Consider the following 23,981-nt stretch of genomic DNA (forward strand, 5'->3'; position numbering starts at 1 on the left):
CCTGTCACCACACCAACCCTGAAAGTCAGTCCCTCCAGCCCAGGGTTTCATGCGGGGTCAACACCCATCCCAAGGACACTCCTCAAGGTCACCTTTCCATGACAAGGGCACCCTTTCCACCCATGTGACTAAATTATCACCTTCCTCAGAGCAGGTGGGGCAGGGATGGGCATCCTGTGAAGTCAGGAGCCCAGGATGCCAGGACAGTAAATTCAGACCAATCAACCCTCCCCAGTCAAAAAGCCAGAAACTCCAGGGTTGGAGGCCAGAATAAATCACAAACCACCAGACCTTCAGGAATGAGGCAGGGGGCAGCTTTTATTTAATTGAACAACAGGCTCGACACACAGCATAGACTTCCCCAAGCTGCCGTCTGCCCCTGCCCCAGTGGAACAGGGGTACACTGAGCCAACTCTGACAGCCTGGGGGGCTTCACTCTGCCTCCCCAGTCTCACCCCCAAAAGAGCCCCATTCCATCTGATGATGGACAAAGTCTCAACACGTCCATGCCCTGGGACCACCCAAGGACTGAGCGGGCCTGCTTGTGTCCTTTGGGCCCACAGGGACCTCATTCCCTGCCCCACGTGCCAGGAGGGTGTCATGGCTCCTCCCTCCCAAGTTAGGAAGCCGCAGGGCCCAGGGAGAAGGGGCCAGGCAGGTTCAGGTCAGGCCAGCCTGGTTCCGGAAGCCCGGAGTTGGCATTTAACGGTCTGGGGGCCCAAGGCAGCTTCCTCTTGGGTAACTGACTGCTGGGAAGATGCGAGCCAGCCATCCCCCCACCAGGCTTGGGAGAGGAGGGGCCAAGGGTCGGCCAGGCGGGGACACAGCTGGCTTCCTTTTTTCATGGAAAGGCTGGCCACCCGCCTGCCTACCCATCCTCCCTGGGAACACAGCCCAGCCTGAGATGGGACTGTGTGAGGGTCCCCAAGTGCAGAATTGGAGGAGGAGGCCTGCAGCAGACAGCTGGGTTCACCCATCCCATCCCAGGCTCCACTCATCCCCAAGTTCCTCCTCCAGACACAGGTCCAGGGCAGGGTCCTCATCTCTTCTCCCAGGCAGCGACTGGCCCACCCAAGGAAGGCAGGGGCCGAAGACTCCAAGGGGGCTTGACTCCTGTTCCTGCTGAACTGAGCCAGTCTGCACAAATCAACTGTGTTTCAGCTCAGTAGGCACGGGAGGCAGAGCCCAGAGAGGCCCGGAGGTCGGACAGGCAGGCGGAGGGGAGAGGTGGCAGGGCCAGAGGAGGCGGGGCCCCGGGGGGCGGAACTTAGCCACTGTGAACACGACTTGCTGTGGACCTGCTCACAAGCAGCTAAGCCCTGCTCCCCAGGCCAGACACAGGCGGTGGAGGCCTCTCTGCCACCCCATCCCCATCCCTGGGTCAGTGTCCTCAGCGGAAGCAGTGACAGCGGTGGCCCCAGAGGCAGGGCTCAGGGTCGGTTGGAAATCCCTGGCAATGTGATTTGTGACAGGCAGCAAATCCCATCCCCAGGAACCCCAGCCGGCCATGGCACAGGGGTGGGGGGGCACCAGGCAGGGCCAGCAGCTGGCACCTAGGAGAGACAAAAGGAGGTAATGAGATTTGAGGACATCTGCCCTCCAGGTCCCCACTTGCTGCCATCCTTTGAGGTCCTGCAGGGAAGCCCTTTTTCCCCATGTGCAGCAGCAGCTAAAGAGAGAGCTAGACCACCAGGCTGGATACCCCCAGCCCCAGCCATGCCTCCCAGGCCCAGAGAGGTAGAGATACCCAGAGGGTCACTTTCAGCCAAGGAGGCTGCAGGAGCTCCCAGAGCCAGGTCCCCCCTCCCTTTCTTCACCACCCCCACCACCGCGCCCTGGGCAGGCTAACTGGGGCCATGGGGAGAGGAAGCTGAGGGGGTGGCGGGCAGGAGGGTGAGGAAGTGATCTCACCCCAGCTGGCGCCACTTCCTAGAAGCCTGAAGGGCAGGAGGAAACCACCAGGGCCACCCCGCATGGCCCTGTCTCCTTGGTGTTCAGGCCTCAGCCCGCGCCCCACCAGAGTGAGCGGATGCCGGCAGCGGGCGCCCAGCTCTCCCCCAAGGCACGCACGCCCCCAGAGCACCGGACCCAGGCTCGAGGTGCAAATCCCAGCTCTGCAGTTTCCCAAATGCCCTCCAAGCCTCAGTTTCCCCATCCGTAAAATGCAGCCAAGAGTCTCTACCACATAGCATGGTGAGGTTTCACCAAGAGTGCTGCCTAGCAAGTACCTGGCACCAAGACCACCTACAGGATTTGTGGGACTCAGTGCAAAATTAAAACTTGGGGCCCCTTGTTCACAAATGAAGAGTTTCAAGACGACAGCAGAGCATGAAACCAAGCTCCAGGTCCTTCTCAGTGGCGGGTGACCCTGTGAATGGCACAGGTCACACGCCCATGAAGCCAGCCCTGCGTTCAGTAAACAGAGACCTCCCATATGATGAGAGCCCTGCGGTTAGGAGATCCAACTCTGGAGCCAGTCCAGCTGCATTTGAACCCTGGCTCTGCAGCTTCCCAGCTGGGTGACTCTCAAGTCACTCAGTCTCTCTGGGCCTCCGTCTCCCCATCGGCAAAGCAGGGATAATGTCATGGTAAGGATCCCGCAAGTGCTGTGTGTAATTAGGATGGGGCTACTCTGTCATCATTCACCAGGCATAAACAGGAAGGATGACGGCACTGAAGACGCTGCACACGGGTGGGACCCCAGCGTCCAGATGTGGTAGGCGGTGGCCACCGCTGGGAGACAGGTGGAGTGAGGTGTCCGGCTCTGTGCCTCCGCCCCTCCATACACACATACGTACACCGGCCACCCGCTTTACGGTCGGGCCCTAGCCCAGCCCTGTTCCCTCAAGGTTTAGGGGCACCAACCAGGAGCAGACAAGGCCCCGCAGGGCGGCCGGCCTCCCTGGGCCGCCTCCGGAAGTGAGACAGCACATTCGTGTCCCAGGGACGAGAACGGGAAGGGCGGCCATTTGGCCAGGCCCGTTTCCTGTGGGGTTTCCCCTGCACAGAGCCCCGGGCCGGGGCCAAGGCCACTCCCCATCCCCGCAGGCGCAAAAGGCCTGGCTCTCGAGTGGAGGGGGCACCATCATGCAGGTGCCCAGAAGCAGGGCCCCTGTTACCATAGGCGCGTCTCTCAGGCTCTGGGGAGGTGGTGTCCAAGGAGGGCCAAGCTCCTGGCAGCTGGAGGCATTGTGGGGAGGAAGGGCCCTGGGCCCGGGGAGCACAGCAGGCCCCAGGCCACACCGATGGATGGATGGATGTATGGATGTATGTCTGAGTACGCTCTGCAGACAGGGCGTGGACTCGTGAGACATACTCTGTAATGCCTGCCCCCCCCCCAACCCCATGCTCCAAGAATGAATCAGGGGCAGCTTCCGCCGGGGGCGCCACCACCACCGCCCCCAAGCCTGGTCCCCAAATACTTTCCACCCTCTCAGAGCAGCTGGGATCGGAAAATACCAAGGGCTGCAGGCCCCGCCCTGCCTGCCGCTGCTGCCCGCCCTCCCAGCCTGTCACTAACGCTTTGCCTAATGGGCCCAGACTCTCCGCAGAGGCTCCCTAGGCCAGGCCCCGAGCCAGCCGCTAACCTGGGCTGCCCAGCCAAGTGCCGCCTGACCACCCGCCTCCCACCCCTCACCCCCAGCCCAACGTGGGCACCATAACAACCGGACCGATGGGCAGCCCTCAGAGGTTGGCGCCCGGCTGGAGGAAGGCAGGGCACTGGTAAGTGGGTGGGCCCCGCTGCCCACCCAGGGCTCGGGGGAGGGGGGCAGGCTCAGGAAGGGGTGAGTAAGTGAGGACTGAATCACTTGTTATAAATAGGGGAACCATGCAAGTCACATCCCAGCCCCCATGGTGCCCGGCCACGCCGCACTCCAACCCCTGCCTTCAACTTTAATCCCCCTCAGACCAGTGACAGAATTCCCAGGGGACCCCTAACATCCACACTTTGGGCCCTTGACTGAGGGGTACACCCTACTGCCATGTCCATCTCTGCCTTATCCTTGTCCTGGCCTCCTGGCCTGCCTTTTGGGGGCCACTGGCCTTGAAGGCAGCTGCTGGCTTCCAGGCCCTGTCCCCCTCCTATAGCACCCTGACAATTCCCAGGCCCAAAGGTCAGGATTCCCTGGCGCCCCAAGGTATTCTCAGGGTGTGGGTGACCATGGTCCTGGACGATGACGCCTGACCAAGGCCAGAGGGAGGCCAAGGGGCTTAGCATCGCAGAAGTCAGTTCCCTGGCCCCTCACCATCCAGGACCCCATCCCAGACCACCCAGGCCTGCTCTGCCCAGGGCCACAGCTCAGTGACCACACCCAGGGTGGCGCCAGCTCCAGCACCCTGGGGCAAGGCGCCGCTAGAGCATGACTCAGCTGTGCCCAGCATGGCGGTGTCCTTCTCTGCCCAAGGATTCTCACACACCCACACCCACTGGCTTCCGAGTACGTCCGTCCCGGGGGACTGGTCTTCCCCCAGGCACACCTCCGTGTTCACCCAGGACACCCAATGGCAGGAGGGAAGGTGGCCAGAGTGCCCTCCAAGGGATCTGAAAGTGAGGGCCCAGGACAGGGAAGGGAAGCACACACTTCTCTCCGCTCGTTTTTCCCAATGCTTCCCATATACAGATGGAGAAACTGAGGCCCAGAGGATTCAGAACCAGGCCCAAGATCATGCGGGAAGTCTAAGGAAAAGCCAGGCCTGATCCTGGCATAAAGTGTATCCAAAGTGGGAAAGGGCCAGCCAGCCAGCCCAGAGAGGGGCCGGAAGGAGTTTTCTTCAGACCACCCAGGGTTCCTTGCGGTGTCCTTCACTTTGGACAGGCTCCCCCACCCAGCCTCCCAAAGTGAAGGGCAAACTCTGAAAAATGCCTTACGGTATATCAAAGCATCACCTGGGCCCCCGGAGAACAGGTCATCCCACTGCACCCATGGGGCCAGTGACCCTGTGACTGCAAATGGGACAGGGGTTTGCCCGGCAGCTGCGGCCTGCACAGAACATCTGGCCTCCACTTACAACAGGCAGGGGTTGGTAGGGGGGTCCCAGGGAGGACCCCTGGAGATCCGCCTCTGCTGTTTCTTTCCAGTGAGCAAGGGTCCGCGAGACTCAGAGGCCAGGCCAGCACAGACAGGCCCGACCCCCCCGGACACGCCCTGTCACGCATGTGCTCCGCGTGCCAGCCCCGAGCCAGGCTAGCAGCTATTTTAGGGCCCCCTCCAGGCCCACAGACAAGACTTGCCCGTTGGGGTCTTGAGGGAGCTCCCAGAGGACATCCTGCAAGGACAGAGGGCAATGGGTGCCCCCTGGGCGCTAGGACAGAGCTGGCACCAGGCCCTAGGGCCCATGCCTTCCCAGGACGGCGGCATGTGAACACATGCGCACCGGCTGGCCCGGGCAGGGTGCGTGGGCGAGCGGACAGGGTGTGTCCTACATCACCTCGCCTCTAAGCCTGGGCACCTGTTGGGTACTGCCCTCCAGCTCACGCTGGCATGGGCAGGGCTGCCAGAGGACACCCCTCATGCCAAGGGTCCCACACATCCCAGCCTCACCCTCATATACCACCAGCCATGGACAGGCAGCTGGTTGGGGCTGGGGCAGAGGGGACAGGTGACAGGGAGCCAACTGCACCTCCAAGGCATTCAAGAGGCCGCTCACTGGGTCTGGGCCTGGCTGGGTTGCATAGGACAGTCAGTGTACGGCTGGGGGCTTTGGTAGCAGTCAAGTCCGGTGCTGGGGTCAGAGGTCAGTCTGGGGCTAGGATGAAGGGGTCGGGGTTCAGTCTGGGTCCTTTCACCCTCTTCCTGCCTCCTGAGGGCACGGGGACCCCAAGCTACACAGGGCTGGGGAGTCAGCCCTCCAGGAATCTCCCAAACCTGGCCCCCTTCCTATGAATGAGCCCTTCTCCACTGGGCCAGAAGGAGTGGGAAGGGAGGAGAGGGTCCCCCAAGCCCTCCTAAGCCCAGGCTGTACTGCTGGGCCCCAGCCCTCTCCTCTGTGGAAGGCCTTCCCCTCACTCACTGACTGACATGTCAAAAACTTGAACCACTGTCTCCCACCCGCATCCACATAACTCTGGGAGACCCCGACCCACAAAGCCCAGACATGCACCCCCAGGGGCCATTCCCTCCACCCCAAGCGAGGCACATACCCTCCCACCCTGCGGCCAACTCCTGCCCACCTCGACCTGCGCCGGTCGCGTTGGGACCCGTCCTCCCCAGCACACTCGCAGGAGTCTCCTGGGGGGGGAGTGGTTGGGGGGCCGCGGCGGACCCCACGGGACGGGGTAGAGGTGGGCCGCCCTCCCCCCGCTCTGTAGGGGGCGCCCCGGGACTCCGTCGCCACCACCACCAGATACACGGGCCCCGCGGTCCTCCCCCAGCCACCGGCGGCGGGGCGCGGGGCGGCGCCCTCCCCCTCGCCAAGGGCCGGGGGACCCGCCGGGCGCACCCCCACTCAGCCCAAGAGTCCGGCGCGGAAAAGTTGCCGCCGCCACCACGGCGCCGCCGCCTCCCTCCCGGTTCCCTCCCTGACTCACCCACGGGGGAGGGGAGCCGGCACTCGGGGCTCCGGCCGCCGCCCCGGCCCGGCCGGCGGAGACACAGGCGGGCGGGCGGCGGGGCCGAAACAAGCCGGGGGCGGTCGCCGACCGCGCTCCATCCCACTCACTGGCCGGCCCGCCGCGGGGTCGAATCGCTTTTAAAACCTCCCCGTCTCCTCCCCCGCGGCCGGGCAGGGGGCGGGCGCGGGGCGGGGCGGGCGCCGCCGTCATGTGCCCCCGGAGCCGGTCCGCCCCCACTTTCTTTCTCCGGTCCCCCAACTCAGTCCCGTCCCCAACTCAGCCCCAACTTTCTCCTCCCTTGTCCCAACTCTTCCTGGGCCCCATACTCAGCCCAACTCCTCCCTCTGGGTCCTGGACTCGGGGTCTAGCCCCAGTTTTTCAGCGAAGGCTCTTCCTGCTGGGATAGGGCGGGAGCAGGGGTCCTAATTCACATCGCACCTCCGAAACTCCTCTTGGCCTAGGTCCTGCCCTAGGCAGGGAGAGAAACCCAGGAGGCCGTAGACAAGGGGAGGGGAGATGGAAGGGGGTCACACTGCCACCGCGGACCCCTCCCTTCCCTGGGAGGGCATGGGCCTGGGTATTCTGGGATTCTGCCAAACACGAATCCCCACTCTTCCCAGTTCCACAGTGCATTCTTTAGCCTCAGGAAGTCCCTCCTTGTATCCCACCCAACCCTCTCCTGCTGCCATTGAAGACTTTCTGACCCCAGTCCAGGTGGTCCCTGGTCTAGGTCCCCTCCCCCCTCAGGCTTCCCGGCACACACCCAGGGCCTCTGGGAAACTCCCCAGCTCCTGGAGTATCCCTGGGAGAGAGGCCCTCCCTGGATCCCTCCCTCCTTCCCTGCATGCGTGTCTGTCCCACCTCATCCTCCACCGACCTCCCCTCCACTGGGAGGAGGAACACGGAGGCATTGTTCCCCAGGACGGGGCCCTGCCTTGGGGCCTGGCCCTGTGCCCAGGTGGGGGGCCGGGAACAAAACTCAGCAAAGGGGGGGCGGGGTGCCCTCTGATGCCAAGCCAGCCTCCTTGGGCATGCCTGGATGCCACTTTGCCCTCTCCAAGATGGGACTGGGGCCAATGGCCTCCAGACCACCACCACCACCATGATGCCACAGCAAGGTTCTGCAGCCAGAGGACCCTTCCCAGACCTGTGTGAGCATTGCTTTGGGAGACAGTTTTTCTCCCACTCCAACATTTCCGAAGTCATATAATTAGGGCTGAGGGTCAGATTCTTCACCACCCCACTTCCCAGGCAATAAGACTAAAGCTGGGATGGGGAGGGGGTGACCTAGCAGCAGACCCAGGCAGAAGACTGGAGGGGCTGGTTGGGTGCCTCTGGGTCACCTTGCACCCCAGAATTCCTCCAGAGTCCCTCATTTCTCAGTTCAGCTCAATAGGCTCCTACTTTGGATCTTGGTGGGATTGCGGAGAGGGGGGCAGAAGCCACACCTAGCTACTATCCCATGGGGCCCAGCCCTGGGGGCTCCTGGGTCTTTCTTCTCTCTGGGGCCCAAGGGGCAGGCTGGCCCAGGCTGCAGGATCTGGCAGGTTGGGGCAGGAGGGGGCAGAGCCGCCTGTGGGGCCCCAGGGGGAGATTTGGGGTGGCACAGAATTCCCCGACTCAGGGTGGGGCCCAGAGGGGGTGCGGCACTCGCCACATGGCTTCCTGAGCAGCTACAAACAGGGGAATGGAGTTCCCAGGGTCCAGAGTCTTCCTGTGGACACACACACACACACACACACACACACACACACACACACACACACATCATTCCAGAAGCATACAGTGACCAAATTACAGTGGGGCACCCCCTCCACGCCGCCCCTACAGAACACTACCTTTACACCGCAGGGCAAGTTCTCCCATCCAGAACCATCCTCCTCTCCTTATTAGTCCAATCGGGCACACATTTAGGGGAAATGCCTCCTCCACGATGGCCTCCAGGGATACCTGTGCCAAAGGCCCTGAGCCCATGTAAGCCATTCTGCCGTTTCCCTGCACGTGGCTTGGACCACCACAGCTCAGCATCCCTCAGCCCAAGTTTGGAGGGTCCTCCCGGTGCCCTCAGCCCTCCATCTGGATTCCTGACATTTGCCCCCACCACACACACACACCCTCGTCCTGAGCCGGCCAATTTACCCAGGGACAGCAGCCAACAGGGATCGGAGCTCTCCAAAGTGGCCAACTGATCCTTTGTAATGACGGGGAGGGGTGAGAGGACAGGGCCAGGGTGAGACCAGGCCAAGCGGTCAAGTGGCACAGGGCATACACACACGCCCATTTGTTCATTCTTCAAACATTCTTGAGTGCCTGCTGTGTGCCAGGTGCCGTTCTGGGCACCGGGAACACAGCAGAGAACAAGCCAGAAAAAAAACCCTGCCCTCATGGAGTCCACATCTATGGGGAAATACACAATAAATAAGACAGGTATAAAGATACATGGTGTGTTGGGTGGTATGTGTTAGGGAGAGAATAGAAGGGGGCAAAGGAGATGAGGAGGGAGGTGGTGGGGGCCAGGTCAGGAAAGGCTACCCTGAGGAGGAGGTGACATTTGAACAAAGATTTATAGGAGGTAAGGGAGAAGCCATGCAGACATCTGGAGGAAGAGAGTTTCAGGTAGAGAGGGAACAGCCAGTGCAAAGGCCCTGAGGCAGGAAGTTCCTGGAGTATTTGAGAAACAGCGAGGAGACCAGTGTGATGGTGGGGGGTGGGGGAGCAGAGTGGAAAAACTGAGTTTCCAATTTTTGCTCCCCAGCTTCTAGCTGGATGTCTTTGGCCAAGTAATCACACCTCTCTGAGCCTCAGTTTCTTTATCTGTAAAATGGGCCTGAAAATGTGCCTTTTGCAGTTGTTATGAGATTCAGAGATGAGCTGCACCATGTCCTTCCTGGTCCAGGGCCTGAGGCGGGGTCAAAGCTGGATAAGCATGTTCACATAGGTACGCCAGGTTTACGCAGTCATGCAGACCTGGGTTGGGGGAGCTGGGTCAAAGGACCCTGACAGACTCAGTCACCCTGTAGGTCACCCCGGCTCATACGCAGGGCCGCCTGCCTGGCCCCATGGCAACGCTGCACACAGAGACATCAAACAGGACCTGCCGAGGAAGTCCCACGTCACTGTGGTTAGGGTGGCTCCTCCCAGCCCAGCCCCAGGCTGGTGCTGTGCTCCTCCTTGCCAGTCAGGGCCCCTGCCTCCCATCACCCTGGTGACAGGCTGTGTTATGGACTGAGCTGGGATCCCACCACCTGCCCCCTCACTAGGACACCAGCCACTCCCCACATCCGGGGAAGGACATTGTGTGGTGGCCCCAGTTCACTGCCACTAACCCTTTCATTCAACCCTACCAAACTGGTGTTGAGAGAACCAGAAAAGCCCTTGCCTACCCACCTACAGTTCAGAGGGGCAGAGAGACCCCAGGGATCTATGGGGACCCCCAGCCAGGTGCCTGAAATCCCCAGGGCAGGGTCCATCAGGGTGCTGGGGGAGGGGTGAGTTAGATAGGAAGAGCCCCCCAGGCCTGGCCCAGCCCCCACCCGAGGACTGACTCACCACCCACCCAGCACTGGATGACATCAGGGCCTGGCCGGCCACCCTAACTTGGCACCGGGCCAGAATGGGGGCGCCCAAGAGGTGTCGCATCTGGCTGCCATCTCCCCTCTGACTGGGGCCCGGCAGGCGCAGGGTTAAGGAGGGTCCCTCCTGGGGGTCTCCCCCCCTAAACCCATCCCCCCTTTCCCGGGGATTTCGGGCCCCAGCCCCTCTGACGTCACTGGGGGTTGCTATGGCAACTGGCCGAAGTTCCCAAATAAAATTACCGCGGGCGGGTTAAGTTTCCTAGGAGGCAGCCGACGGGTAAACAATGGCGGTGGCAGGCAGGGCCGGCGAGGGCCTGTCTCCCCCTCCCACTCCTCACTCTGCTGGGACCAGGGGGTCCCCGGGGCTAGAAGCAGGGTCCCCTCTCCGCCCGAGTCCCGAGAGCCCATGAGCACCGGGGACACTGGCGCAAAGATGGGGGACAGCGAGGCCACCCCTGAGATGAGCAGGGGGGAATGGGAGTGAGGGGGGTACCTCAGAGGGGAGGCTGAGGCGGCCGGGAACAAAGAGGGGACCTGAGCCTGGGATCCGCCCTCTGCACACCCTGCCTCCCCCCGCCCCCAGCCGGCCGCCAGTCCAGCTGTGGCTGCTCCCAGCTGTCTGGCTCCCCACATCTGGCGGGCTGCGCGCTCGCTTCCTGTCGCCCCGGCTGCCTGGAGGGAGGTAAAAATAACCCTCCCCCTCCCCCTGCCGGCGGGTGCAGACGGCGGATCCTCCCGGCTTGGAGGAGGCCGAGGCCGAGCCTCAGCCGGGGAGAGGAGCCCCCCTGAGGCCGACTCCTGTCCCTCCCACTGCCTCAGTATCCTGAGAGGAGAGGCGCAAAGGAGGTGGCACAGATCACAGGCTGCAAGAGGGGGTTGAGGAGTCTATTGCATTAAGAAGGCTCTTACCTGGGTCACCAGAAACCGAGGAAACCCTGGCGCCTAAGTCCCATTCCCCACCCCACCCCCGGGGAGGAGGGGGGATGCCAGCTCTAATCGGCTGGTGAACTGTAATCAACATGCCTAGGTTCCAATCGGGGGTCACCTACTTACTAACTGTAGAGACATGTTACCAAAAAAAAAAAAAAAACAACTCTCTGGGCCTCAGTTTACTTATCTGCAGAATGGGAATGATAGTAGTACACACTTCAAAGTGCATTTACTCCATCGTTGTTATATTATCGTTTCCCCATCCCCAGGGTTCCCTGAGACCCTCAAGTACTCTTGCCAGATAAAATACAGGACACCCAGTTAAAATTGATTTTCAGATAAACAATGAATCATTTAGTATCAGTATGTCCCATGCAATAGTTGGGATATATTTAACCAAAAAAAAAATGTTTTTACTTGCTCTATGTCTGAATATCAAATTTAACTAGGTCTCCTGTATTTTTATTTGCTAAATCTGGCAACTGTATTTCTGAGCCACCATCATCTCTGGCCTGAAAACACTACAACAGTCAGGTCTCCCTGGTCTGCTTGCTTCCAGCCTTACTCCTTCCATCCATTCTCCAGAGAGAGCCAATTAAATCCAGTCACATCTCCCTTCTACCATCCGCTGCAAAAAGTTCCTCCATGGTCCCCCTTGTCACCTAGAAGACCCTGCTTGTCAGGTCCCCACCTTCTCTCCAACCTGCCTTTCATACCCACCTGCCAACTCATGAGCATCCTTCAGGTCCTAGGCCATCACCTCCTCCAGGAAGCCTTCCTCACCTCCCACCATAACCCTCTGACTTTACACTCTCCAGAGACTCTGTACACTTCTGTCTCCTCACTCAAACATATGGGTAATTTAATCAATCATTTAAGTAAAATAAACATTTCTTAAATGACGCAAAGGTAGCCAGGGGTGGGGTTGGGGCATGTCCCTGCCCACCCTGCTCCAGCGTTGGTACCTACTCTTTTCCCTACCCCACGGGGTCTGGGGCCCTGGGAAACCCCTCATGCAGCCCCCTGAGGGGTCCCGTGGGCAGCTCCGTGGTGGCTAGTATGGGTCCTGGGGAGCCTAGAGTGAAGTGATGCTGGCCCTTGGGGAACTCTCTCCCTGCTCTCAAATAGCCTGGCAGCCTGGGAGGGGGCCTGGCACAGCCTCTGGAGGACACAGCCTTGTGTCAACAGTCCCCAAGGAGCCCACCCAGCCCCTACCACAGCCTTACATGTCCCACTCAAGCTCCGAGTGGACTTGTCACTGATAACCATGCTGGAGACTCCCACAGATATGACGGCCCCCAAGAGGGGGCATGCACCCACTGAGAGGAGCAAAGGAGCCCAAGTCACCCTGCCTGGTTTCAAGCTTGATGCTCTTCTAGCAAAGGATTTTGCTTCTCTATGACTCGGTTTCCCCATATGTCAAATGGGAATAATACCAGTGGAATGTCAGAGAGCTGTTGTGAACATTAATGTCCATAGGTACACACGTGTGTAGAACAGAGCTTGGAACATAGAACGTGCTCGTTGTGTTAGCTCCTTTGAGGGTGGGGGATGGTGAAAAGCCAGAAGCTCCCACCACAGCCCTCCTGATCCCCACCCCCAGGTCGGCTCCCCAGATCCCTCTAGGACAATGGCTTCTTGACCACAGCTCTAGCCCAGCTCCTCAGGGCACGTCTCACCCCACAGCGAGTCTCCAGTGCCATCCCCTGACCCTGGCACCGGCCTCCTGAGAACCAGGGGCAGGTCAGGCTTAGAGACCCTCTGTTCTCCCCCCCCAACTCCAACCTCGCGCCACCCCCACCCCCCTGCCGTTGAACCACTGCTGTGTCTTTCGCCCTCGTCTCCGTGCTAACCAGGACTGCAGGCCTGATCTAAATCCCTAATCTGAGTAAAGCCACTGGCTCGCGGAGCCTCTCACAGCTTCCACCTGGCTGGAGGCTCGAACCCCGGTCCTCGAGCGCGGCCCGGGAGGGGAACCTGCGGCGGTTGCCAGGCAACGCGCTGTTTGTTGGCGCGGGGGGCGGGGCCGGCGCGCGCGGTGACTCACAGCGGCGTGATGCAGGCGGGCGCGGCGCCCGGCAGCCTGGCAGGCGGCCGGGTCCCGGCTGGCCCCGGCGGCTGGAGGGGCCCGGCGGCTGGGGCGCCCCAGCCCCCAAGTGGGTGCTCAAGGCCGGTTGCGAAGCGTCGGAACAAGCCCCGGCTGCAGATATCGGTTCGAATCCCGTCCCAGCCTCTCACTCTCGGGTGTGGCTTAGGCGCTCATTGCCTCAGTTTGCTCATCAGTAAAATGGACGCAACATTACAGGCTGCAGTAACCCATTCCTGGTGCACAAGGCAGCTGGGATCATTACCTATATACACTCGGGCATCACTCTGATATGTCCCAACTCTGGGTTTGATCTGCTTCTTGGGTCTTTGGGCAAACGTCATAATCTCACCAAGCCTGTTTCCTCATCTGTTAAAGGAGGTAGCAAGAACGCCCTACCACTCCGGTGGTTTGGGGATTCCACGAATCATTCGTGAGATAATAGCTGGCACATCTCAGTACCGGGGCTGTGCCCCCCGCCCCACCCCACCAAGAACAAGAGGGACTGTGGGAAGTTTTCTCCGTGGTCTGAGCCCTGCAGGGCAAGGAGGGCAGGGCAGGGCGGGCACCCCTGGAAATGAGTGCAGATCACAGGCCCGGTGTAAGGTGGCATGAACCTGGCTTCGGGGGCCCCCATCCCGAAACTGGCGCTGGCAGCACCTGCTGCAAGCGGGCAGGAGGGGGGCCTAGGCGTGAGTCACTGCCCAGCAATGAAGAGTGAGTCACGCAGGGCGTGGTCCCCCCGCAGCCCCCCCACAGCGTCCCAGCCGCTCCCACAAAGGCCCTTTGAGAAGAGCTCCCCACCTCCCTCCCCCAGACTCAGGCCCTCTGGGGGAGACGGGCTGTGGGGACAAGGCCCTAGTGGGCTGCCCGCAGGACCCCGGCCTGGGCCCGGGAGGCGCCAGCCCACTTTCACAATGTCTGTGAAAAGTCACCGTGGGCAGCCGAGCATCCCCAGGGAGGGGGCTTCCAAGCAGCCTGAGTCACTAGGGGGACAGCGGAAGGTCACACACATACAGCGGGCAAACTGAGTCAGGCTGTCTGGTTGGGCCGGTAGGCCGGGGCCCTTGGAATTGGGCTTTGGAGGCATCATTCTTCCCACCTCGGAGAGCCTGCAACTCAGGGAAGCCCATGACTTCTGGTAGGAAACAAGGGCGCTGGGGGCACATCTGGCCACATCTCCCTGGCTTTACTACCTCTCCGCCCAGGCCTCCCCTCCTTGGACCTGCCCTGGGGCCTTTTCTCCACCTTAGCTGTCCCTCTTAAGCGTGGTGTGGGAAGAATAGCAGGGCCGGGACTAGGTTGAGAAGAGAGGGGCACTCCATTGGGAGGCAAAATTTAAGGGAGCACAGAAACACTCAGTAATTAAGGTTAAATATTTTTTATAACAGCTTTATTGAGATAACATTCACATACCGTACAATCGACCTACTTAAAGTAAATAATTCAGTGTTTTTAGTATATTCACAGAGTTGTGTAACCATTGCCACAATCGATTTTAGAACTTTTTCATTGTCCCCCAAAAGAAACCCAGCACCCATAGGTGGTCACTCCCCAAGTCCCTCCCCTCCCCCAGCCCCTGGCACCCCTAAACGACTTTCTGTCTCTATATATTAATGGACTCATATAATGTGACTTGTGACTGACTTCATTCACTTTTCAAGATGAATTCATGTTGTGGCATGTATCACAACTTCATTCCTTTTGATTGCCAAATCATATGTGGTATGGATACGGCACATTTTTTAAAATCCATTCATCAGTTAATGGACATTTGGGTATTTTTCACTTTTTGGCTAACATGAATAATGCTGCTATCAACATTTGTGTACAAGTTTTTGTGGGGGAAATCAACTAATAAAGACAGGATCCGATAGGGTGGGGATTAAGGAGATGTGAACGAGGTGAGTCATACAAGGGCAAAACTGGGTCCTGTCTAGATCTGTGCTTTACCAGTGACATTGCCACTTGTCAGTTGTCTACTGGGCACCTGAAATGTGGCTATTCCAAATTGAGATATGTTGTAAATATTAAAGTTTTGGGTTTTTAAAATATTTGTTTATTGATTTATTTATTTGGTTGCACCGAGTCTTAGTTGCAGCAGGCGGGCTCCTTAGTTGTGGCTCGAGGGCTCCTTAGTTGTGGCACGCAAACTATTGGTTGCAGCATGCATGTGGGATCTAGTTCCCTGACCAGGGATCGAACCCGGGCCTCCTGCATTGGGAGCATGGAGTCTTAACCACTGCGCCACCAGGGAAGCCCCTCAAGCTTTTTTTTTTTTTTTTTTTTTTTTTAGTTTTTTTGTTATTTATTTATTTATTTATTTATTTTTGGCTGCATTGGGTCTTCGTTGCTGTGCGCGGGCTTTATCTAGTTGCGGCGAGCAGGGGCTACTCTTTGTTGCAGTGCGCAGGCTTCTCATTGTGGTGGCTTCTCTTGTTGCGGAGCACGGGCTCTAGGCATGCGGGCTTCAGTAGTTGTGGCTCGTGGGCTCTAGAGCGCAGGCTCAGTAGTTGTGGTGCACGGGATTAACTGCTCCAAGGCATGTGGGATCTTCCCGGACCAGGGCTCGAACCCGTGTGCCCTGCATTGGCAGGCAGATTCTTGAATATATTATCAATATTCATTTCACCTGTTTCTTTTTACTTTTTTGCAAAGGGGCTACTAAAAATTTTTTAAATTACACATGTGTAATTGCGTTTGTGGCTTAGAGTATACAGTACACAGTACTTGTGTCGGAGAGTGCCACGCTGGGCTCACTGCCTCTGTTTCCTTCCCTTCCTTACTTCTCAAGGGGCTGCCTGATCACGCCACTGACACCAAGTTGCTGAGTCAGGCCAATTTTCCCAGTCATCACTGTCCTCGACCTCTATATAGACTCTGTCATCTTTTGAGAACTCCCTGGCTGTCCAGTGGTTAGAACTCCATGCTTCCACTGCAGGGGGCATGGGTTTGATCCCTAGTGGGGGAACTAAGATCCTGCATGCCACACCACATGACAAAAAAGTAAAAAAAAAAAAAGAATCTGTCACCTTTGCCCACTTCCTCCTTGGCCACAAGACACTACATTCTCCTGGTGGCCCTTCTCCTACCTCCTTCCCCTCCTCCTCCTCCTCAGTCTTTGTGAAATGCCTCTCAAATGCTCTCCTCCCTAGGCATAGCTTTGGTTACCACCACGTATTGATGACCTCCCTCTCTGAATATCTCCTCCAGGGGGGCCCACAGGTGCCTCTGACTCAACCAGCCCACCCTTCCTCCTCAATCTCCACACTTGGTCCACCTCTGAGACCTGTCCGCCCCATTTCCTGAAGCTTCCCATTCCCACCTGTCGCCCAGGCCTCTGTCCTAATCCAGGCCACACTGGTCTCCCCTCTGGCCCTCTGCTTCTACCCGTGTCCCCATTGCTGTGTGCATGGCCTGGTGTACGTGACCTCATACTCCTATTATATCTGCTATATCGTTATTCAGGCAGTGGTTACACAGCTCTATGCATTTGTCAAAACTCATAGAATAGTATAAGGGCTGAATTTTACTCTATGTAAATGATACCTCAATAAACCTAACTAAAAATAAAAACCCTCCAAATCTTCCTGCCCTGTACTTATATCCAAACTCTTCACTGGCTGTCAAGGCCCTGCCTCAACTCACCTCCTCCCAAAGCCTTCCCTGATTGCACCTCATCCTCCAGGCTGGCCCCATGCCTCCCCTATACTCCCTTGTGCTTCTGGCTTTCAGCGCTGAAAACTCTTCATTGCAATCGGCTAGCTGTGTGACTGTCTGCCCCACCCGACAGTGGCAGGCGGGTGCTATGTCTTTTTTGTTCCCCAACATGCCAGGAACATGGTAATTATCAATACATCCACACAACAGTCTGAGACTCTGCTCTCAGTGCTCCAACAGTGATCAAGTCAAAGCTTCCTGCCCTGAGGGAGCTGACATGTGACTAAAGGAGTCAGGCAAGAAACAAGAATATGCAGTAAAACATATAGTGTGTTCAAAGGTGATAGGCCGATGGAAAAGAAAAAATAGAGCAGGATAAAGCAAGGGGGTGTGATTTTAAATAGGGGGGTCAGGGAAGGTCTCACTGAGGAGATGATATTTAAGCAGAGACCTGAAGGAGGTGAGGGAGGCAGCCATGTGGGTGGGTATCTGGGGGAAGAGAGTCCTTGGCAGAGGGAACAGCCTGTGCAAAGGTCCTGAGGCCAGACAACACCTGGTGTGTTTGAGGAACAGTGAGGAGGCCCATGTGGCTGGAGTAGAGGGAATAAGGGACAGAGTAGAGGAAGTGAGGGAGGGAGGGGACAGGATAGAGTGTTCAGGGTCGCAGGGAGGACTTGGGCTTTTGGTATGAATGAAATGGGAGCCATGGAGGGTTCTGAGCAGAGGAGGGACTAAGGTGTTCACAGGTGCCCTTGGGCTGCGGTGGAACAGACTGTGGGAGGTTGCGACAGGGAGAGCAAGGAGGTGGCAACTGCATAGGTCCAGGGGAGAGATGATGGGGGATGGACCTGCATGGGGGCTCCGGAGAGGGTAAGATTCTAGGTGCCTTTAGAAGGGACAGTAACTGAATTTGTTAATGGATTGCATTTGTTAAGAAATGTTTTGGCCCGAGTGAGTAGCTGGAAGAAAGGAGCTGCCATTTCCGGAGAGGGGGAAAATGGTTGGAGAAGCTGGTTTGTGGTTGAGTAAACTAGCTCCCAGCCCGGGCCTCATATGGACCTGGAGCACCCTCTGCCCAGACTCCAGTGGAGTGCGGAGGAAGGCACGCTCGCAGCCTGGGCCTTGCCTGGGGCACACATCTGGGCACACATGGGCACTGCCCTAGGACCCCCACAGCCAGGCATATCCACCCATAGCCACAGCCTTGGGGGTCCTTGGGGACTGGGGCTCAGGGGTTGATGGAGCTGAGAAGGGCCTTCTGGTTTACACACCCACCAAGCTTACATCTGGGTCCCTGAGGAGACCCTCAAGGGGACAGGAGGGACATAGGGTGAGAAATCTCTCAGGGAGAGGTTCAGGAAGGGCCGCTGCTGAGTCACAGCCGTGGGTCCCCTATGAGTCAGCACTGGCAGGGGCCCCAGGAACTGGGGGCTGGGGTGGGGTGGGGAGGGCAGTTCCCACGCCAGAAGGAACCAGGCGGCTCGGGCACTGGGGCTTCCCCCACTGACCCTCCCATCCTGTGCTGGGCTCCGGGGGATAGTCAGAGGACTTTGGGGTAGGGGTGGGACTAAACACTGGGCCGGGATCCAGGAATCCTCTCTCCTGGTCTGACCCAGTTCAGGAATGCAGAGGCTGCCTGCCAGCCTGTGTTGCAGCAAGAAGGAGTAGAGCTAGACCTTAGAGTGACACGGACATATATACACTACTAAATGTAAAATAGATAGCTAGTGGGAAGCAGCCGCAGAGCACAGGGAGATCAGTTCGGTGCTTTGTGTCCGCCTAGAGGGGTGGGATAGGGAGGGTGGGAGGGAGACGCAAGAGGGAGGAGATATGGGGATGTATGTATAGGTATAGCTGATGCATTTTGTTATAAAGCAGAAACTAACACACCGCTGTAAAGCAATTATACTCCAATAAAGATGTTTAAAAAAAAAAAAAGAGGGACCACGTGCGAGTGAGGCCTTGGTCGGGATGTCAGTTCTAGGGGCTTTATTTAAGAAGAGCTCCTTTCTTCTGGAGCCCCTGCATCTTGACAGTGGAGATTCCAGCCTGCGGGGTCCAGGCAGAGTCTTCAGCTGCTGGGATGTGGGGAGGGCTGGGAGGAAGAGGGAATTGAGAGCCAGCCTGCCCCCACAGCGGGAGGGCTCTGGAGTCTGCTTCCCCCTGCTGGCAGCTGAGGGAAGCTCAGCAGGCCAGAGAGCTGGCGGGAGAGCTTCTTCAAGCCCATCCTGAAAGCAGATGGGGAAAGGCCTTGGGGAGATTCCCAGCTCTGCAACCTACAGGCTGTGCCTCCCTAGGCAAGAGGCAGTCCCTTTCTGGGCCTCAGTTGCCCATATGTAAAAATTACAATATTCACTTCATTGGCTTGCCAGGAAGAGTCTGAGATGATTGGGATTGAACGAATAAATGTTGTATATTCCAAAACAACCCCCTCCTTTTCAGTTAGAAGGGGGAGGCTACATAAGGGACATCAACAAAGCTGTCCCCACCCACAGAGGCCCAGTTACTACTTACTCTCATCCTCTTCCTTGCGTGGCCCTCTCTTCCAGGGAACTATCCCCCATTTGCGGGGAAGTCAGGTATAGAGTAGGGCTGAACCCCAATAGCCTCTGGTGGGTCCTGGGGACATCCACCCTCCTGGACCAGTTGGAGCTTGGCTTTCTGGGTTGAAACCTGAAGGAAGGGGGGAGGGTATGGGAAAGGGAGACTTGTCAAGGAGAAAGTGAGGCAGGACTGTGGTGAGGGGGCCCAAAGGGGAGGGGCATGGCCAGGTGGAGCAGGGCCCTGGCCCACAAAGGTTAAGGCCTGGGCTTGGGGATGGGGGGCTTGAAGGTTTCCTTTACCCCTTCTCAGACTGGAGTGGGGGAGAAATAAATCAACTGAATGAGAAATCTGTCAGCTGAGTCCCAGCCAATGGAAGGTCCGGCTGGCACCACAGTCTGCCCTGAGGTGACCTCTTTCCACCAGTCAAGGTGGCCACGGCAGGCAGGGATTGTGTGTATTGTTAGGGAGCATTTGGGGGGGGGGGACCTGTGTCCAGATCCCTGGAGGAATCCTCAGCCAGTGTACCTTTCCTACCGTGTGTGCCCATGTACATGGTGTGTGTGTGTGTCTGCGTGAGAAGATGGGGGCTCCGTGTGAGCAACTCCAGGAAATCAGAAGAGCCCCACCCCATGTACAACTTTTGAGTCTACTTCCCATATGTGACCTGTATACCTAGCCTGTGTGTGTGCCTACACCAGATGGTCCCAGGCACACATATCCCCAAGTGTCCCTGTATTTTGTGTGTCCTTGTGGACCCCTGTGGCCCTGGGGACCTGTCCGGGGGTTTTGTGGGTATGCGCGTTGGTTCTATGGATTCTAATGTGCCTCTGCGCTTTGTACATGAGTGATTGTGCATATAGTTGTGTGCCTGTGAACTCTGTGTGTCTGCGTGTGCCCCTGAGACTGTGTACCTGTCAGGTCTCTATGGGTTTCTGTTCTGTGTATATATCCGTGTGTTGTGTCTGTGTATATATCCATGTGTGTTGAGGTGCTGTGTGTCAGGTTGTTCCCATGGCTGTGCACCTGATGAATGGGGAGCTGTGTTGGTTTCATGTTTACACCTGTATGTCTGTGTACCTTGTGTACACCCCTGGGCCTGTGTGCGTGCATGTGTGTGTTCTGGGGCCATTCCTGTGAGTCTGTGTATTTGTGTGCTAGTATTTTCTGTGTGTGCCCCGGGATCCTCTATGTACTATATTTCAGTTCTGAGGACATTCCTCCTGTCCCTTGGAGGTGGTGTGTGTCTGTATCTTGCACGTGTCTGTGTGACCCTGGGTGTCCCTATGCGTGTAGCTGGGTTTTATGGACATCCTTGTGTGGCGGGTGCTCCTGCATGTCCTACCATTCCCGCCGGTGGGGTTGTGTCTGGAAGCCCCTTGCACACCCTTCCCTGTGTTTGTGGTCCGTGTGCCTTTGTGCGCGTTTGCTCCCCCTGCGCCTTTCAGGTCTGCGTGCATCTGGGTTCCTGCGTGTGCCCGTTCGCGCCCCCGTGTCCCCTGCGCGGAGCCCGGGAGCTGCGTCCTGGAGCCCCATGGGCATCCCCTCTTGTGTCCCGGTGCGCCTGGCGGGAGGCCTCGGGGCGCACACGGCCGCGGCTGGACCCACCGCCCGGCACGGCGCGCGGAGGTGGGAGGGGGCGGCGGCGGCGGCGGGGAGCGCGGGCACGTCACCGAGACAGACAGGCGGGTGGGCGGGAGGCGGCGGCCGCGGGTTCGAGCCGGCGCCGGAGCCCCGCGGCCCCCTCCCCCTGCCCGCGGCCTGGGGAGCCCCCGCCCAGCCCCGGAGCCGCCAAAATGCAATTTCCCGTGCAGGCGCCTCGGCTCGGGGGGCTTTTCCGGGAGGGTTTTGGACAGGAGAGGGGAAACGCGGCGGCGGCCCCAAACAAGGTGAGCGCGGGCGCCGGGCGGGCTGGGGGCGCGAGGGGCGCGGGGGCCGCCCACGGGGAGGGGGCGCGGCCGGGCGGGGCGGCGGCGGGACCCGGCCGCAGCCCCCTCGCGCACCTGCTCGCGGACGGGGGGCTGGCGACCCGGCCTCGGCAGCCCGGCCCTCCATTGTTGCGGCGGCTGGGGAAGGGGGGCGGGGAGGCCCCGGCGGCATCTCTGTGTCTCGCCTTCCCGGAGAAGGGGCCCCGGGAGGACCAGACCCCTCCACAGGGGACAGACACACAAGTCCCGAGTGAGCGGGGGCCGCCGGGGGGAGGGCAGGCCGAGATGCCCCTGCGGGGCGGGGAGGCATGATGAGGGTCGTAGGGGCAGTGGTGCCCAGGCCGCCTGACACCTGACCGCGGGAGCCCTGGGACAGGGCGGCGGCGAGCTTTGTTCTTGGGGGCGCCGAGCGGGTGGGGGCCTCGGATATCCGGGACCGGGAGAGGCTCCCGGCCGGCGCGCGCATTCGGGAAGGCGCTCCCGGCCAAGTTCACGGCCGCGCAGGCCTGTGCGGGCCCTGCAGAGACCGATCCTGGCGGGGGCCCCGCTCGGGCCTCGCTGCGGCCGCGGGCCCGGGGCTGCAGCGGCGCCGCCTGCCGGAGCCCCGGCGCCCTCCGCGGGCTCCCCGCCGGCTTGTCATTACCGGCGGCGGCTGCAGGGTATTTACTGGGGCGAAGGTTTGCTAACAGGATCACGCCCTCCAAAAGTGGCCATAAAAAGGAAAAATGGCCCGGAATCCCACTGCTGGGGAGCTCTTTTAAAGCGACAGGGCGCCTTTTACAGGGCCCTCGCCCTGGAGGGCAAGAGGTGGGGGGAAGGGAGGAGGGGACGGAGAAGACCCCTCATTGGCTGATGGGAGCTGAGAAGTGCCCCCCCACCCCACTACATTTAAGTTCTCCCCATCTCCTTTCCCACCGATTCTCCACCTCCCTGGACCGCTCACAGATACATTTACAGAGTCACAATTAGATATTCCCAAATCGCTGGTGAAGACCCCCAAATCCACACCCTATACTCCGACGTACCTCATCCCATTACTCACATCACCTGCAAGAACGCTGATGCACACATGCACACACACAGTCACCCATCATAACACTGCCACGTGGGCACACACATCACCCACAATGACGCGGACATCCAGGACTGACACCCGTGAAAACAGTGCCACACAGAGAAATGAAGCTGCCACCGACCGTGGTAGACACATGCTTGCATATAACGCTGACACACACATAGTTTTCCATTGCACCCACAGATATTCCTAGGCTCACTCTCCCGTGGGCACCCATGGGCTGTCATCCAGAGTAATTGTGACAACCACAGATAGGTAAATGCCCCAACAGAGGTACACATAGACACCATTATTCACAAGAACTTGGACATGCACTCATAGATATCCATGTGCCTGCCCAGGCAAGGACACACCCACAGTCACCCAGGCAACCTGACACACATACACACAGATGGTACAAGGCCTGCACAGATGCTTGACATCCTGACATCGGGTTATAGTATTCTTGACCTACATACATACAGTTAAACTGACCCTCCTAGACACCCATTACAACTCTGTCACCCACAAACAGATATAACACCCCAACAGTGCCTACACCCATAGTCACCCACCCTGACACTTGATTATACCCTTGGACACCTACAATATCACTGACCCACAGACAGACACAATAAAACATGTGCACTGAAAATGACATACAGGAAAAGGACATAGGAACATGCAGAAATCCACAGTCACCTGGAAGCCCACAAATCCAGCACTTGCTTATTGAGCATCTGTTATGCACCAGGCACTGTTCTAGCACTGGGGGTAGAAGAGATGAAGATCCCTATCCTCCTGGAGCTGAACGTTTAGTGAGGAGGGTCGGGGGGCACCATAATCGGATGACACAAACCACAGTCACCCCCAGTGACACTGACAGACGCCAGACACCCACGTACACTGGCTCACACATCGACTTGCAGTTACCCACGGTTAGCCTGACACACAACCAGAGTCACACTGACATCCATCCACACACAAACAGCAGCCCACAGGAGTGCCGACATGCACGCGCACAACTGGCATAGAGACAGCCGCTCACTGTGGCACACACCCACCTGGACTTACAGACACCCACAGACCCCCTAAAATAGCCCACCAGAGTAGCTCAGACCCCCAAGCCCATCACAGCCCCCCAGTAACAGGCCCATAGGCAGCTGCTGCCTGCATTTTTGCAGATGGAGCCCACAAGCCTCAGTAGAAGTGTCTGAATTTCTCATCAACCTGCCCCAGGTCCCTCCACAGCCCCCAACTCCAACCCAGGGGAGCATTCTCGCCTCCCCCAGTCCTGGCTCCACATCTGGTGGTCTTCAGAAGGAAACTCAGGCTCCTGGCCGACTGGCCGACTTGCCGCCCCCAGGTCTGGGCAGGAGAGACAAGCCCCTTGTCTGAGGACACGGAGTCAAAAGCCTGAGCAGCTGGCAGCGGAGAGGAAGCTGGGCAGACGGCCCGGGGAGGGCAGGGTGGGAACCTGAGAGGCCATGCAGGTATCATGGAAATGAGGGGCCCCCGCCCGCCAGTCTAGACAGCCCGGGCCATCAACAGGACCCCACAGGGGGACCCCTACATACACTGCTACTGCATGTTCCATAATGGGCTCTTTGTCTGCCAGGCCCCGAGCACCTCCTCCCCATGTGCCCCCCCAGGT

At 58.8% G+C, this 23,981-nt stretch overlaps 1 pseudogene; it reads right to left on the bottom strand.

The window, feature by feature from the left end:
* Window positions 1-292: 292 nt before the first annotated feature.
* On the bottom strand, window positions 293-6,615 carry LOC137760018 (uncharacterized; annotated as a pseudogene).
* Window positions 6,616-23,981: the final 17,366 nt, after the last annotated feature.

The sequence above is a fragment of the Eschrichtius robustus genome, chromosome 2 (genome assembly GCF_028021215.1).
Source record: "Eschrichtius robustus isolate mEscRob2 chromosome 2, mEscRob2.pri, whole genome shotgun sequence".
NCBI classification, from domain to species: domain Eukaryota; kingdom Metazoa; phylum Chordata; class Mammalia; order Artiodactyla; family Eschrichtiidae; genus Eschrichtius; species Eschrichtius robustus.